Raw genomic sequence first — 12,554 nt, forward strand, 5'->3', positions numbered from 1 at the left:
TGGTCCTAGGTCCAAGGAAATGTTTTAGATCAGCCTCAGTTTCTTAAATATTCTGCATTAACATCATCAGTTCCACGTCTGTGTGGAGCTGATCTTGAGGACTCCTTAATCAGCAGGCGGGTACAACAATAAAGTGTTTAATATTACAATACAGGCGAAAATTCAGACACCTTGTCATAGGCTCACCTTGTCCAGGGACCCAAGCATGCTGCCTTTCACCTCTCAGAGCCCTTCACCTAACCTACTGTGCAGCTGTCTCACCTTTAATATCACTGTTCCACAGGCAGCATGATGTCACAATGTTCCTTGTCAGTAGCCTGAACCATGAGCCTTTGCAACCCTGGCATAATCTACATACTTCCAATTGGTGAAGTCTTGGACCACAAATGCAGTGAAGAATAATGGATTGTTACTCTTCATGCATTTTTGCCCATTGGCTCAGATTTGAATGCTTACTGGCCATACGAGCATCTCTGCCAGGCCACCCTATGTCTAGAGACCGTAGATTTAGAGAGTTTATAAACATTGTAGGTTCATCAATGAAGTGTGCTCGCTTCGGCGGCACATATACTAAAATTGGAACGATACAGAGAAGATTAGCATGGCCCCTGCGCAAGGATGACACGCAAATTCGTGAAGCGTTCCATATTTTTACCAGCTTTCAGGAGAGAAATGTTCTATGTTTTCAAGACTAATTGAAATAATAAAGCAGGTTCCAGTGCTTTCCTCCTAATATCTATTTTTCAATTTGTCTCTCCTCAGCATTTTTAATGTATTTACCTCGCAGTAATGAAGGTGCACTCTATGGCCAGCTGCATTTAGCAAGGAAGCCTGCAGGACTTCTGGGACTTTTCTTTCCCTTCTTCAGCCTCCCTGTCATTATTCTTCACAACCCCCAAATCTATACTGCTGCCAGCGATGCGTTGCTTTGTGGGAAGCAAGAGAAAGAGAAGGGGAGGGCCTATGCAAATGATGGCCTCAGGGCTGTCTGGGAGTCCCTTTTCAGCAGTACTGTTAAAATCCGCCTTGCAACCAGATTGGTCGGGTAAGCTGAAAAACACCAGGCATGATTGGGCACCAGGTCCTCTAGGCCCTTGGAGGACATATCGGCGCTGCATCCCTCAGTTTCTGAGGTCCAAGAAATGTTCACCCTCCACCCTAATAGAGAGGTCTTGGCCGATCGTGGCCGATCGGGGCAGAAGGGAGCAGGGCAAGATGCTCATGATCCTGCTCTAATAATGAACTGCCTTCCTCTCTCCTTACCTGTGGTTCTGCCTGGCTGCTTGGTTCCAGTTGTAGGCCTACATCCCACAGGCAATTTGCTTGTCCCTCTCACACATGTAAATGGGTCAGCACTCAAGTGCACACACCTGCCTGCACCCACAGACCCTCTCACACACACTTTTCTCAACAAGATTTTTTCCTAGTTTAGAGACTCAGAGACCCATGTTGAAATACAAAAGCAGCACACCACATGACGGCCTTCACATAGAATCCAGCAGCAAATGGGAAACTTTTAACTAGCCGTGGTCCTATTACTGCAGCCCTACCATGGAACGACTGCTGGATGAGTCCTGCTCGAGAATATTGAACCTACAACAAGTCTGAGGTAAATAAGAATTCCACAGGAATACCATAAAACAGGGACCTATGACCCTTTCGAGCCAGATAGGAGTCGAACCTACAATCTTCTGATCCATAGTCAGACGCGTTATCCATTGCGCCACTGGCCCCATGTAGGATTACCCATACTTTTGTCCTTAAGAGGACCAGAAGTTGTGTGTGTGTGTGTGTGTGTGTTTTAAAACACCATTCCATCAACCTTTTTAGCCACGTTTACTGCTCACAACCAGAAGACACAAGTAAACCCACCTGACCTCCTGAAATTCTGTTCTGTCAGGTGTTCCTAACTTATACAAAGGACTTTAGGAGGACGAAGGACCTAAAAGTCAGGGGAAATGGTCCTAGGTCCAAGGAAATGTTTTAGATCAGCCTCAGTTTCTTAAATATTCTGCATTAACATCATCAGTTCCACGTCTGTGTGGAGCTGATCTTGAGGACTCCTTAATCAGCAGGCGGGTACAACAATAAAGTGTTTAATATTACAATACAGGCGAAAATTCAGACACCTTGTCATAGGCTCACCTTGTCCAGGGACCCATGCATGCTGCCTTTCACCTCTCAGAGCCCTTCACCTAACCTACTGTGCAGCTGTCTCACCTTTAATATCACTGTTCCACAGGCAGCATGATGTCACAATGTTCCTTGTCAGTAGCCTGAACCATGAGCCTTTGCAACCCTGGCATAATCTACATACTTCCAATTGGTGAAGTCTTGGACCACAAATGCAGTGAAGAATAATGGATTGTTACTCTTCATGCATTTTTGCCCATTGGCTCAGATTTGAATGCTTACTGGCCATACGAGCATCTCTGCCAGGCCACCCTATGTCTAGAGACCGTAGATTTAGAGAGTTTATAAACATTGTAGGTTCATCAATGAAGTGTGCTCGCTTCGGCGGCACATATACTAAAATTGGAACGATACAGAGAAGATTAGCATGGCCCCTGCGCAAGGATGACACGCAAATTCGTGAAGCGTTCCATATTTTTACCAGCTTTCAGGAGAGAAATGTTCTATGTTTTCAAGACTAATTGAAATAATAAAGCAGGTTCCAGTGCTTTCCTCCTAATATCTATTTTTCAATTTGTCTCTCCTCAACATTTTTAATGTATTTACCTCGCAGTAATGAAGGTGCACTCTATGGCCAGCTGCATTTAGCAAGGAAGCCTGCAGGACTTCTGGGACTTTTCTTTCCCTTCTTCAGCCTCCCTGTCATTATTCTTCACAACCCCCAAATCTATACTGCTGCCAGCGATGCGTTGCTTTGTGGGAAGCAAGAGAAAGAGAAGGGGAGGGCCTATGCAAATGATGGCCTCAGGGCTGTCTGGGAGTCCCTTTTCAGCAGTACTGTTAAAATCCGCCTTGCAACCAGATTGGTCGGGTAAGCTGAAAAACACCAGGCATGATTGGGCACCAGGTCCTCTAGGCCCTTGGAGGACATATCGGCGCTGCATCCCTCAGTTTCTGAGGTCCAAGAAATGTTCACCCTCCACCCTAATAGAGAGGTCTTGGCCGATCGTGGCCGATCGGGAGCAGGGCAAGATGCTCATGATCCTGCTCTAATAATGAACTGCCTTCCTCTCTCCTTACCTGTGGTTCTGCCTGGCTGCTTGGTTCCAGTTGTAGGCCTACATCCCACAGGCAATTTGCTTGTCCCTCTCACACATGTAAATGGGTCAGCACTCAAGTGCACACACCTGCCTGCACCCACAGACCCTCTCACACACACTTTTCTCAACAAGATTTTTTCCTAGTTTAGAGACTCAGAGACCCATGTTGAAATACAAAAGCAGCACACCACATGACGGCCTTCACATAGAATCCAGCAGCAAATGGGAAACTTTTAACTAGCCGTGGTCCTATTACTGCAGCCCTACCATGGAACGACTGCTGGATGAGTCCTGCTCGAGAATATTGAACCTACAACAAGTCTGAGGTAAATAAGAATTCCACAGGAATACCATAAAACAGGGACCTATGACCCTTTCGAGCCAGATAGGAGTCGAACCTACAATCTTCTAATCCGTAGTCAGACGCGTTATCCATTGCGCCACTGGCCCCATGTAGGATTACCCATACTTTTGTCCTTAAGAGGACCAGAAGTTGTGTGTGTGTGTGTGTGTGTGTGTTTTAAAACACCATTCCATCAACCTTTTTAGCCACGTTTACTGCTCACAACCAGAAGACACAAGTAAACCCACCTGACCTCCTGAAATTCTGTTCTGTCAGGTGTTCCTAACTTATACAAAGGACTTTAGGAGGACGAAGGACCTAAAAGTCAGGGGAAATGGTCCTAGGTCCAAGGAAATGTTTTAGATCAGCCTCAGTTTCTTAAATATTCTGCATTAACATCATCAGTTCCACGTCTGTGTGGAGCTGATCTTGAGGACTCCTTAATCAGCAGGCGGGTACAACAATAAAGTGTTTAATATTACAATACAGGCGAAAATTCAGACACCTTGTCATAGGCTCACCTTGTCCAGGGACCCAAGCATGCTGCCTTTCACCTCTCAGAGCCCTTCACCTAACCTACTGTGCAGCTGTCTCACCTTTAATATCACTGTTCCACAGGCAGCATGATGTCACAATGTTCCTTGTCAGTAGCCTGAACCATGAGCCTTTGCAACCCTGGCATAATCTACATACTTCCAATTGGTGAAGTCTTGGACCACAAATGCAGTGAAGAATAATGGATTGTTACTCTTCATGCATTTTTGCCCATTGGCTCAGATTTGAATGCTTACTGGCCATACGAGCATCTCTGCCAGGCCACCCTATGTCTAGAGACCGTAGATTTAGAGAGTTTATAAACATTGTAGGTTCATCAATGAAGTGTGCTCGCTTCGGCGGCACATATACTAAAATTGGAACGATACAGAGAAGATTAGCATGGCCCCTGCGCAAGGATGACACGCAAATTCGTGAAGCGTTCCATATTTTTACCAGCTTTCAGGAGAGAAATGTTCTATGTTTTCAAGACTAATTGAAATAATAAAGCAGGTTCCAGTGCTTTCCTCCTAATATCTATTTTTCAATTTGTCTCTCCTCAACATTTTTAATGTATTTACCTCGCAGTAATGAAGGTGCACTCTATGGCCAGCTGCATTTAGCAAGGAAGCCTGCAGGACTTCTGGGACTTTTCTTTCCCTTCTTCAGCCTCCCTGTCATTATTCTTCACAACCCCCAAATCTATACTGCTGCCAGCGATGCGTTGCTTTGTGGGAAGCAAGAGAAAGAGAAGGGGAGGGCCTATGCAAATGATGGCCTCAGGGCTGTCTGGGAGTCCCTTTTCAGCAGTACTGTTAAAATCCGCCTTGCAACCAGATTGGTCGGGTAAGCTGAAAAACACCAGGCATGATTGGGCACCAGGTCCTCTAGGCCCTTGGAGGACATATCGGCGCTGCATCCCTCAGTTTCTGAGGTCCAAGAAATGTTCACCCTCCACCCTAATAGAGAGGTCTTGGCCGATCGTGGCCGATCGGGGCAGAAGGGAGCAGGGCAAGATGCTCATGATCCTGCTCTAATAATGAACTGCCTTCCTCTCTCCTTACCTGTGGTTCTGCCTGGCTGCTTGGTTCCAGTTGTAGGCCTACATCCCACAGGCAATTTGCTTGTCCCTCTCACACATGTAAATGGGTCAGCACTCAAGTGCACACACCTGCCTGCACCCACAGACCCTCTCACACACACTTTTCTCAACAAGATTTTTTCCTAGTTTAGAGACTCAGAGACCCATGTTGAAATACAAAAGCAGCACACCACATGACGGCCTTCACATAGAATCCAGCAGCAAATGGGAAACTTTTAACTAGCCGTGGTCCTATTACTGCAGCCCTACCATGGAACGACTGCTGGATGAGTCCTGCTCGAGAATATTGAACCTACAACAAGTCTGAGGTAAATAAGAATTCCACAGGAATACCATAAAACAGGGACCTATGACCCTTTCGAGCCAGATAGGAGTCGAACCTACAATCTTCTAATCCGTAGTCAGACGCGTTATCCATTGCGCCACAGGCCCCATGTAGGATTACCCATACTTTTGTCCTTAAGAGGACCAGAAGTTGTGTGTGTGTGTGTGTGTGTGTGTTTTAAAACACCATTCCATCAACCTTTTTAGCCACGTTTACTGCTCACAACCAGAAGACACAAGTAAACCCACCTGACCTCCTGAAATTCTGTTCTGTCAGGTGTTCCTAACTTATACAAAGGACTTTAGGAGGACGAAGGACCTAAAAGTCAGGGGAAATGGTCCTAGGTCCAAGGAAATGTTTTAGATCAGCCTCAGTTTCTTAAATATTCTGCATTAACATCATCAGTTCCACGTCTGTGTGGAGCTGATCTTGAGGACTCCTTAATCAGCAGGCGGGTACAACAATAAAGTGTTTAATATTACAATACAGGCGAAAATTCAGACACCTTGTCATAGGCTCACCTTGTCCAGGGACCCAAGCATGCTGCCTTTCACCTCTCAGAGCCCTTCACCTAACCTACTGTGCAGCTGTCTCACCTTTAATATCACTGTTCCACAGGCAGCATGATGTCACAATGTTCCTTGTCAGTAGCCTGAACCATGAGCCTTTGCAACCCTGGCATAATCTACATACTTCCAATTGGTGAAGTCTTGGACCACAAATGCAGTGAAGAATAATGGATTGTTACTCTTCATGCATTTTTGCCCATTGGCTCAGATTTGAATGCTTACTGGCCATACGAGCATCTCTGCCAGGCCACCCTATGTCTAGAGACCGTAGATTTAGAGAGTTTATAAACATTGTAGGTTCATCAATGAAGTGTGCTCGCTTCGGCGGCACATATACTAAAATTGGAACGATACAGAGAAGATTAGCATGGCCCCTGCGCAAGGATGACACGCAAATTCGTGAAGCGTTCCATATTTTTACCAGCTTTCAGGAGAGAAATGTTCTATGTTTTCAAGACTAATTGAAATAATAAAGCAGGTTCCAGTGCTTTCCTCCTAATATCTATTTTTCAATTTGTCTCTCCTCAACATTTTTAATGTATTTACCTCGCAGTAATGAAGGTGCACTCTATGGCCAGCTGCATTTAGCAAGGAAGCCTGCAGGACTTCTGGGACTTTTCTTTCCCTTCTTCAGCCTCCCTGTCATTATTCTTCACAACCCCCAAATCTATACTGCTGCCAGCGATGCGTTGCTTTGTGGGAAGCAAGAGAAAGAGAAGGGGAGGGCCTATGCAAATGATGGCCTCAGGGCTGTCTGGGAGTCCCTTTTCAGCAGTACTGTTAAAATCCGCCTTGCAACCAGATTGGTCGGGTAAGCTGAAAAACACCAGGCATGATTGGGCACCAGGTCCTCTAGGCCCTTGGAGGACATATCGGCGCTGCATCCCTCAGTTTCTGAGGTCCAAGAAATGTTCACCCTCCACCCTAATAGAGAGGTCTTGGCCGATCGTGGCCGATCGGGGCAGAAGGGAGCAGGGCAAGATGCTCATGATCCTGCTCTAATAATGAACTGCCTTCCTCTCTCCTTACCTGTGGTTCTGCCTGGCTGCTTGGTTCCAGTTGTAGGCCTACATCCCACAGGCAATTTGCTTGTCCCTCTCACACATGTAAATGGGTCAGCACTCAAGTGCACACACCTGCCTGCACCCACAGACCCTCTCACACACACTTTTCTCAACAAGATTTTTTCCTAGTTTAGAGACTCAGAGACCCATGTTGAAATACAAAAGCAGCACACCACATGACGGCCTTCACATAGAATCCAGCAGCAAATGGGAAACTTTTAACTAGCCGTGGTCCTATTACTGCAGCCCTACCATGGAACAACTGCTGGATGAGTCCTGCTCGAGAATATTGAACCTACAACAAGTCTGAGGTAAATAAGAATTCCACAGGAATACCATAAAACAGGGACCTATGACCCTTTCGAGCCAGATAGGAGTCGAACCTACAATCTTCTAATCCGTAGTCAGACGCGTTATCCATTGCGCCACTGGCCCCATGTAGGATTACCCATACTTTTGTCCTTAAGAGGACCAGAAGTTGTGTGTGTGTGTGTGTGTGTGTGTTTTAAAACACCATTCCATCAACCTTTTTAGCCACGTTTACTGCTCACAACCAGAAGACACAAGTAAACCCACCTGACCTCCTGAAATTCTGTTCTGTCAGGTGTTCCTAACTTATACAAAGGACTTTAGGAGGACGAAGGACCTAAAAGTCAGGGGAAATGGTCCTAGGTCCAAGGAAATGTTTTAGATCAGCCTCAGTTTCTTAAATATTCTGCATTAACATCATCAGTTCCACGTCTGTGTGGAGCTGATCTTGAGGACTCCTTAATCAGCAGGCGGGTACAACAATAAAGTGTTTAATATTACAATACAGGCGAAAATTCAGACACCTTGTCATAGGCTCACCTTGTCCAGGGACCCAAGCATGCTGCCTTTCACCTCTCAGAGCCCTTCACCTAACCTACTGTGCAGCTGTCTCACCTTTAATATCACTGTTCCACAGGCAGCATGATGTCACAATGTTCCTTGTCAGTAGCCTGAACCATGAGCCTTTGCAACCCTGGCATAATCTACATACTTCCAATTGGTGAAGTCTTGGACCACAAATGCAGTGAAGAATAATGGATTGTTACTCTTCATGCATTTTTGCCCATTGGCTCAGATTTGAATGCTTACTGGCCATACGAGCATCTCTGCCAGGCCACCCTATGTCTAGAGACCGTAGATTTAGAGAGTTTATAAACATTGTAGGTTCATCAATGAAGTGTGCTCGCTTCGGCGGCACATATACTAAAATTGGAACGATACAGAGAAGATTAGCATGGCCCCTGCGCAAGGATGACACGCAAATTCGTGAAGCGTTCCATATTTTTACCAGCTTTCAGGAGAGAAATGTTCTATGTTTTCAAGACTAATTGAAATAATAAAGCAGGTTCCAGTGCTTTCCTCCTAATATCTATTTTTCAATTTGTCTCTCCTCAGCATTTTTAATGTATTTACCTCGCAGTAATGAAGGTGCACTCTATGGCCAGCTGCATTTAGCAAGGAAGCCTGCAGGACTTCTGGGACTTTTCTTTCCCTTCTTCAGCCTCCCTGTCATTATTCTTCACAACCCCCAAATCTATACTGCTGCCAGCGATGCGTTGCTTTGTGGGAAGCAAGAGAAAGAGAAGGGGAGGGCCTATGCAAATGATGGCCTCAGGGCTGTCTGGGAGTCCCTTTTCAGCAGTACTGTTAAAATCCGCCTTGCAACCAGATTGGTCGGGTAAGCTGAAAAACACCAGGCATGATTGGGCACCAGGTCCTCTAGGCCCTTGGAGGACATATCGGCGCTGCATCCCTCAGTTTCTGAGGTCCAAGAAATGTTCACCCTCCACCCTAATAGAGAGGTCTTGGCCGATCGTGGCCGATCGGGGCAGAAGGGAGCAGGGCAAGATGCTCATGATCCTGCTCTAATAATGAACTGCCTTCCTCTCTCCTTACCTGTGGTTCTGCCTGGCTGCTTGGTTCCAGTTGTAGGCCTACATCCCACAGGCAATTTGCTTGTCCCTCTCACACATGTAAATGGGTCAGCACTCAAGTGCACACACCTGCCTGCACCCACAGACCCTCTCACACACACTTTTCTCAACAAGATTTTTTCCTAGTTTAGAGACTCAGAGACCCATGTTGAAATACAAAAGCAGCACACCACATGACGGCCTTCACATAGAATCCAGCAGCAAATGGGAAACTTTTAACTAGCCGTGGTCCTATTACTGCAGCCCTACCATGGAACGACTGCTGGATGAGTCCTGCTCGAGAATATTGAACCTACAACAAGTCTGAGGTAAATAAGAATTCCACAGGAATACCATAAAACAGGGACCTATGACCCTTTCGAGCCAGATAGGAGTCGAACCTACAATCTTCTGATCCGTAGTCAGACGCGTTATCCATTGCGCCACTGGCCCCATGTAGGATTACCCATACTTTTGTCCTTAAGAGGACCAGAAGTTGTGTGTGTGTGTGTGTGTGTGTGTTTTAAAACACCATTCCATCAACCTTTTTAGCCACGTTTACTGCTCACAACCAGAAGACACAAGTAAACCCACCTGACCTCCTGAAATTCTGTTCTGTCAGGTGTTCCTAACTTATACAAAGGACTTTAGGAGGACGAAGGACCTAAAAGTCAGGGGAAATGGTCCTAGGTCCAAGGAAATGTTTTAGATCAGCCTCAGTTTCTTAAATATTCTGCATTAACATCATCAGTTCCACGTCTGTGTGGAGCTGATCTTGAGGACTCCTTAATCAGCAGGCGGGTACAACAATAAAGTGTTTAATATTACAATACAGGCGAAAATTCAGACACCTTGTCATAGGCTCACCTTGTCCAGGGACCCATGCATGCTGCCTTTCACCTCTCAGAGCCCTTCACCTAACCTACTGTGCAGCTGTCTCACCTTTAATATCACTGTTCCACAGGCAGCATGATGTCACAATGTTCCTTGTCAGTAGCCTGAACCATGAGCCTTTGCAACCCTGGCATAATCTACATACTTCCAATTGGTGAAGTCTTGGACCACAAATGCAGTGAAGAATAATGGATTGTTACTCTTCATGCATTTTTGCCCATTGGCTCAGATTTGAATGCTTACTGGCCATACGAGCATCTCTGCCAGGCCACCCTATGTCTAGAGACCGTAGATTTAGAGAGTTTATAAACATTGTAGGTTCATCAATGAAGTGTGCTCGCTTCGGCGGCACATATACTAAAATTGGAACGATACAGAGAAGATTAGCATGGCCCCTGCGCAAGGATGACACGCAAATTCGTGAAGCGTTCCATATTTTTACCAGCTTTCAGGAGAGAAATGTTCTATGTTTTCAAGACTAATTGAAATAATAAAGCAGGTTCCAGTGCTTTCCTCCTAATATCTATTTTTCAATTTGTCTCTCCTCAACATTTTTAATGTATTTACCTCGCAGTAATGAAGGTGCACTCTATGGCCAGCTGCATTTAGCAAGGAAGCCTGCAGGACTTCTGGGACTTTTCTTTCCCTTCTTCAGCCTCCCTGTCATTATTCTTCACAACCCCCAAATCTATACTGCTGCCAGCGATGCGTTGCTTTGTGGGAAGCAAGAGAAAGAGAAGGGGAGGGCCTATGCAAATGATGGCCTCAGGGCTGTCTGGGAGTCCCTTTTCAGCAGTACTGTTAAAATCCGCCTTGCAACCAGATTGGTCGGGTAAGCTGAAAAACACCAGGCATGATTGGGCACCAGGTCCTCTAGGCCCTTGGAGGACATATCGGCGCTGCATCCCTCAGTTTCTGAGGTCCAAGAAATGTTCACCCTCCACCCTAATAGAGAGGTCTTGGCCGATCGTGGCCGATCGGGGCAGAAGGGAGCAGGGCAAGATGCTCATGATCCTGCTCTAATAATGAACTGCCTTCCTCTCTCCTTACCTGTGGTTCTGCCTGGCTGCTTGGTTCCAGTTGTAGGCCTACATCCCACAGGCAATTTGCTTGTCCCTCTCACACATGTAAATGGGTCAGCACTCAAGTGCACACACCTGCCTGCACCCACAGACCCTCTCACACACACTTTTCTCAACAAGATTTTTTCCTAGTTTAGAGACTCAGAGACCCATGTTGAAATACAAAAGCAGCACACCACATGACGGCCTTCACATAGAATCCAGCAGCAAATGGGAAACTTTTAACTAGCCGTGGTCCTATTACTGCAGCCCTACCATGGAACGACTGCTGGATGAGTCCTGCTCGAGAATATTGAACCTACAACAAGTCTGAGGTAAATAAGAATTCCACAGGAATACCATAAAACAGGGACCTATGACCCTTTCGAGCCAGATAGGAGTCGAACCTACAATCTTCTAATCCGTAGTCAGACGCGTTATCCATTGCGCCACTGGCCCCATGTAGGATTACCCATACTTTTGTCCTTAAGAGGACCAGAAGTTGTGTGTGTGTGTGTGTGTGTGTTTTAAAACACCATTCCATCAACCTTTTTAGCCACGTTTACTGCTCACAACCAGAAGACACAAGTAAACCCACCTGACCTCCTGAAATTCTGTTCTGTCAGGTGTTCCTAACTTATACAAAGGACTTTAGGAGGACGAAGGACCTAAAAGTCAGGGGAAATGGTCCTAGGTCCAAGGAAATGTTTTAGATCAGCCTCAGTTTCTTAAATATTCTGCATTAACATCATCAGTTCCACGTCTGTGTGGAGCTGATCTTGAGGACTCCTTAATCAGCAGGCGGGTACAACAATAAAGTGTTTAATATTACAATACAGGCGAAAATTCAGACACCTTGTCATAGGCTCACCTTGTCCAGGGACCCAAGCATGCTGCCTTTCACCTCTCAGAGCCCTTCACCTAACCTACTGTGCAGCTGTCTCACCTTTAATATCACTGTTCCACAGGCAGCATGATGTCACAATGTTCCTTGTCAGTAGCCTGAACCATGAGCCTTTGCAACCCTGGCATAATCTACATACTTCCAATTGGTGAAGTCTTGGACCACAAATGCAGTGAAGAATAATGGATTGTTACTCTTCATGCATTTTTGCCCATTGGCTCAGATTTGAATGCTTACTGGCCATACGAGCATCTCTGCCAGGCCACCCTATGTCTAGAGACCGTAGATTTAGAGAGTTTATAAACATTGTAGGTTCATCAATGAAGTGTGCTCGTTTCGGCGGCACATATACTAAAATTGGAACGATACAGAGAAGATTAGCATGGCCCCTGCGCAAGGATGACACGCAAATTCGTGAAGCGTTCCATATTTTTACCAGCTTTCAGGAGAGAAATGTTCTATGTTTTCAAGACTAATTGAAATAATAAAGCAGGTTCCAGTGCTTTCCTCCTAATATCTATTTTTCAATTTGTCTCTCCTCAACATTTTTAATGTATTTACCTCGCAGTAATGAAGGTGCAC

General features: G+C 45.8%; 12 non-coding genes across 12 annotated transcripts; 7 read left to right on the forward strand and 5 right to left on the reverse strand.

Moving 5' to 3' along the window:
• Positions 1-546: 546 nt before the first annotated feature.
• On the forward strand, positions 547-653 carry LOC146819142 (U6 spliceosomal RNA). Its single transcript, XR_014963944.1, has one exon. It is a non-coding gene; the product is annotated as a U6 spliceosomal RNA (small nuclear RNA).
• Positions 654-1,660: 1,007 nt separating this feature from the next.
• TRNAH-AUG (transfer RNA histidin (anticodon AUG)) lies at positions 1,661-1,733 on the reverse strand. The gene has a single exon. It is a non-coding gene; the product is annotated as a tRNA-His (tRNA).
• Positions 1,734-2,505: 772 nt separating this feature from the next.
• Positions 2,506-2,612, forward strand: LOC146819144 (U6 spliceosomal RNA). Its single transcript, XR_014963945.1, has one exon. It is a non-coding gene; the product is annotated as a U6 spliceosomal RNA (small nuclear RNA).
• A 998-nt stretch (positions 2,613-3,610) lies between these two features.
• Positions 3,611-3,683, reverse strand: TRNAR-ACG (transfer RNA arginine (anticodon ACG)). The gene has a single exon. It is a non-coding gene; the product is annotated as a tRNA-Arg (tRNA).
• Positions 3,684-4,457: 774 nt separating this feature from the next.
• Positions 4,458-4,564, forward strand: LOC146819146 (U6 spliceosomal RNA). Its single transcript, XR_014963946.1, has one exon. It is a non-coding gene; the product is annotated as a U6 spliceosomal RNA (small nuclear RNA).
• A 1,854-nt stretch (positions 4,565-6,418) lies between these two features.
• LOC146819147 (U6 spliceosomal RNA) lies at positions 6,419-6,525 on the forward strand. Its single transcript, XR_014963947.1, has one exon. It is a non-coding gene; the product is annotated as a U6 spliceosomal RNA (small nuclear RNA).
• Positions 6,526-7,532: 1,007 nt separating this feature from the next.
• TRNAR-ACG (transfer RNA arginine (anticodon ACG)) lies at positions 7,533-7,605 on the reverse strand. The gene has a single exon. It is a non-coding gene; the product is annotated as a tRNA-Arg (tRNA).
• Positions 7,606-8,379: 774 nt separating this feature from the next.
• Positions 8,380-8,486, forward strand: LOC146819149 (U6 spliceosomal RNA). The gene has a single exon (XR_014963948.1). It is a non-coding gene; the product is annotated as a U6 spliceosomal RNA (small nuclear RNA).
• Positions 8,487-9,493: 1,007 nt separating this feature from the next.
• TRNAR-ACG (transfer RNA arginine (anticodon ACG)) lies at positions 9,494-9,566 on the reverse strand. Its single transcript has one exon. It is a non-coding gene; the product is annotated as a tRNA-Arg (tRNA).
• Positions 9,567-10,340: 774 nt separating this feature from the next.
• On the forward strand, positions 10,341-10,447 carry LOC146819151 (U6 spliceosomal RNA). Its single transcript, XR_014963949.1, has one exon. It is a non-coding gene; the product is annotated as a U6 spliceosomal RNA (small nuclear RNA).
• A 1,007-nt stretch (positions 10,448-11,454) lies between these two features.
• On the reverse strand, positions 11,455-11,527 carry TRNAR-ACG (transfer RNA arginine (anticodon ACG)). Its single transcript has one exon. It is a non-coding gene; the product is annotated as a tRNA-Arg (tRNA).
• A 772-nt stretch (positions 11,528-12,299) lies between these two features.
• Positions 12,300-12,406, forward strand: LOC146819153 (U6 spliceosomal RNA). The gene has a single exon (XR_014963337.1). It is a non-coding gene; the product is annotated as a U6 spliceosomal RNA (small nuclear RNA).
• Positions 12,407-12,554: the final 148 nt, after the last annotated feature.

This window comes from Triturus cristatus, chromosome 6 (assembly GCF_964204655.1).
Source record: "Triturus cristatus chromosome 6, aTriCri1.1, whole genome shotgun sequence".
Lineage (NCBI taxonomy): Eukaryota > Metazoa > Chordata > Amphibia > Caudata > Salamandridae > Triturus > Triturus cristatus.